We start from the raw sequence: 4,432 nt of genomic DNA on the forward strand, positions 1-4,432 counted from the left end.
GCCAATTAAAGAAACCAAAAAGGCAAGGCTTTAATCAATGACCCATATTCCGTTATGTTGTGAAAACTGTATTTTAAACTAAATTGCTCATATAAAAGAACATTATCACTGAAATCAATAAGATCAAAGACTTTCTATCCAATCCTTATTAAGGACAGATTTGTTCATTTTCAATGTGTATCTGATATAGGCAGGAAAAATTATGTTTGTTAATCAATTTCCAATAACTACAATCTGAGAACTTAATAGGTAACTTGTTTCTGTTATAATAGCAATTAGGAAACAGATTATATACTGACGATTGTAATAAAGATAATCTGGGGTAATGTAAATGACATTTCATTAACATTTAAAATAAATTATTTAAACCATTTTAATTAAAGATTTCCATTCAGACAGTCAAAATCAACTGTTTTCAACCCACATCAATGTAATACTTTACTCATGGAGCTTTAATGAAATCCACTTTAACCAAATAAAGCTGACATTTGATTTTTGATTTTGAGAAAAAACTGAGATTGAATAAGATGGACAAATTGTCACAAGGATTCAGTTTCAGATAATAATTGAAATAGTTATATCTCTCTGCAACCACAAATTTAATTTTGATCTACAAATTATTTATGAGAATTAAATATTCAGAAGTTATTTCCAGTCCTGTAATTTGAAGACCAAATGTTCTTAAGTTAATCATGCATTGAAAGTACTTCACAGTTGCTTACATTCAGATACAAGACTAGATATAAAGCACAACGGTATTAATAGCTTTGGGCTTTTGATCGCTCTGCAATTCATTCATTCATTCAGTTCATCCTATGCCTCGTTTATATTCGTATTCTAATGTAAAATTATATGCTTTAGAAAGCAAGACTTTTATTTAGGTTTGGTGATGTGACGTCACAAGGCTGCGCGCGCTCTGCGTCTGTGATTCGGCTGAAGAAAGGTGTGTGCTTTTAATCTTCTGAAGTTACGTTAGTGAGAGGAGATCGTGAGGAGGGCAATGGTGGAGGGTGAAGGTGTAACAAAAGAGTATGTAGTAGTAGAGGTTTGGGTGAACGGAATAAATTATGTAATAATAAACTATTATAATCCTTGTAAGAAATTACTGTTGAATGAGTTAGAACAAATAGAGGGTCAAAATGAAGATAGGGTGATTTGGTGTGGGGATTTTAATGCACAGAGTACGTTATGGGGAGGTTTAGTGACAGATTGCAATGGATTGGTGGTGGAAGATTTGATAGACAGGAGAAATTTGGTATGTTTAAATGATGGGAATAATACAAGGGTAAATGTGGCAGCAGGCAAAGAGTCCGTGCTTGATTTAACAATGGTGTCTGACGCAATTGCAGGGAGTGCTGAATGGGAAATAATGAGACAAGACACTATTGGGAGTGATCATTACCCTATTATGATATCTATAAGAGTAAACGCAAGAAGAAATGGTGTAAGTAAAGGAAGTATTTGTAATTGGAAGTACGACAAAGCGAGTTGGGAAGAATTTACAAGAATAAGTGAAGAGGGATTAAATAATATTATAGTAGAATCAGATAGGTCGGTAGAGATGATAAGTGAAGAAATAGTACAAGCGATACTAATTGCAGCAAATAAGTATATACCAAAGGGGAGAGGGGGAAGAAAGAATAAGATAGTCCCATGGTGGAATGAAGAATGTAAAAATGCTATAAGGAAAAAAAGGAAAGCATTTAGGAGAGTTAGGAAAACTCATAATTTTCAAGATTGAATAGACTATACAAAAGCACAAGCAGATGTAAGAAGGACAGTAAGAAAAGTCAAAATAGAGTATTGGAAGTCATACTGTAATGAAATAGGTAAGAATACACCAGTAGAGGAGGTGTGGGGCATGATTAAGAAAATGAAAGGAATTTTTAAAAATAAGGAATATCCAGTTTTAAGTATTGGAGGATAAATTGCTGTGGAGGATGGAAAGAAAGTGGAAATGTTTTTAAAGACGTTTATAAACGTAGATAGTTCAGAAAATGTAACTGATCAGAGTAAGGAAATAAGGAAAGATATGTTAATAGAGTATCCAGATTTATTGGGGTAAAAGGTGACTGGTAATGAGTTGCTAGAGGTACCATTCTCAATGAGTGAATTAAGAAATGCAGTAAGAAGAATGAAACAATCTGCTCCAGGAATGGATGGAGTAAGTTATAGTATGATGAAGCATTTTAGTGAAAATTCTATGAAGGTGATTTTAGCATTTTACAATAGAATATGGATGGAAGGTACACTTCCTCAAAGTTGGAAGGAAGCATTAATTATACCTATTAAAAAGCCTGGGAAAGATCCAAGTAATCCTATGAGTTATCGTCCAATAGCTTTAACTTCTCATTTATGTAAGGTCGTGGAGAGAATGATTACAGACAGATTGACATATCATTTGGAAAAAATTAACTGGTTTTCTCCTTATCAAAGTGGGTTTAGGTGGGGAAGAGGGACTTTGGATTCAATAGTATCTTTAGAAGATGATATAAGAAAGGCATTTGTAAACAAGGAGAGTGTCATCGCTGTTTTTTTCGATATAGAAAAGGCGTATGATATGTTGTGGAAAGAGGGATTATTAATAAAATTAGAAAAGTTGAGTATAAAAGGAAGAATGTACAACTGGATTAAATAATTTTTAATTGGAAGAAGTATAAGGGTGAAGGTTGGTGGCGCTGTATCCTCCACTGGAGTAATCGAGAATGGAACACCCCAGGGCAGTGTAATTAGCCCACTGTTATTTATCATCATGATTAATGAAGTTTTTTTTAAGGATAAATTCAAGTCTGGGGAAGTCTTTGTTTGCTGATGATGGGGCTCTTTGGTTTAAAGGAAAGAATATAGAGTATACTATAAAGAAGATGCAATGTGCATTAAATGAAGTAGAAAAGTGGTCAAGGGAAAATGGTTTGAAGTTTTCAGTGGAAAAGACAAAAATAATACTTTTTACAAATATGAAGATAACTGTTGATATTAAGTTAAAATTATATAAACAAGAGCTAGAACATGTATATACAATACGATTTTTAGGAGTATGGTTTGACAGTAGATTAACCTGGAGAGAGCATGTAGAAAAGATGGTGGGAAGATGTAAGCGAGTAGTTAATGTGATGAGGGGTATTTCTGGCCAGGAATGGGTTACAAGGTTGCGATTGGGGCATACAAGGTTGAACAGTACACTGCATTTAATAAGTAAACATCCAACAGGGTTATGTGAGGTATGTGGCGTTAATGAAACAGTTGAACACGTTATAATGTACTGTAGGAAATATACTGTTGAAAGAAATGAGTTGAAGGATGAACTAGAGAATAAGGGTGAGCGGTTTATAATTAAGAATGTATTAAATCCAGGAAGAAACATTAAATCATTATTGTTACAGTTATTTTCTCTCTCTCTCTCTCCTTTCAAATCCCGCTTAAGAGGGCTGAGGGAGGACGGAGAAGCTGAATACGCAGTGCCGGATGAAGCCCTATGAAGACTCTAAGCGGGTACAAGAATCAAGGGTGTTTGTATGTGGGTTGGTAGGTTAATTAGGAGATTGTAGATAGAGTGTCAATGGTCCATTTGAGATATAGGTGGTGGTAATGCACTTATAAGTCTGCGATCTGCCGTAAAGCAAGAAGAAGAAGAAGAATCTTCTGAAGTGTTTGAATCAATAGAGCTCGTTTAGAGAATTGTATATGATGTATATAAGTGTGAAATTAATTATTACTGACTGTAACACTGTAATTATTTATCTAGTGACAATAATTAAAGTTATTTTGTGTGAGTAAAGCGCATCTGCACACGAATTAGAGAAAAGTGCGTCTCATTTCGCTCCCTATACCGTGAATCAGTTTATCATAAACACCAATTCAATCACCGGCGAGTAGTGATGGAGAAACGAAGCTTTTCGAAACTCCGAATCAACTGAATCAATTACATCGCAGAATGACTCAGTGATTCGAATCACCGCCACTGACGACTCACTGCTGCTCAAAACATGCAACGAGAACAAACACAAACATGAGTAATGACCGCTTTTACAAACCAACTGCAAATGGTTTCATGAAAGTGTAATCTATTAAATATAATACACAAATCAGTTAATCTACAAAAATAAACCTTCTACATAATTTGTGTACTTTTCATTGTTTTAATTATTTAATTGTTTTTGTCTTAACAGGTTAAGGCCATTATCTCTCACTCTGACTCCTTTACAGAACTAGGGAACTGATTGAGATGCACACACAGATTTACTTTTAATTTATTTTCCAATCTGTTAATAATTTTAATTTAAACAGGACAAGTGTCCAAACACACAGAAAAACTCCTGCTGAAGCAGCTGAGATACACACAACTCACTATTATTAAGATGGCATTTATTAAAGAGGAGAGTGAAGACATGAAGAATGAAGAAGCATTCAGAGTCAAACATGAAGATACTGA

This window comes from Sinocyclocheilus anshuiensis, unplaced genomic scaffold (assembly GCF_001515605.1).
Source record: "Sinocyclocheilus anshuiensis isolate Anshui unplaced genomic scaffold, SAMN03320099.WGS_v1.1 scaffold254, whole genome shotgun sequence".
Classification (NCBI taxonomy): Eukaryota; Metazoa; Chordata; class Actinopteri; order Cypriniformes; family Cyprinidae; genus Sinocyclocheilus; species Sinocyclocheilus anshuiensis.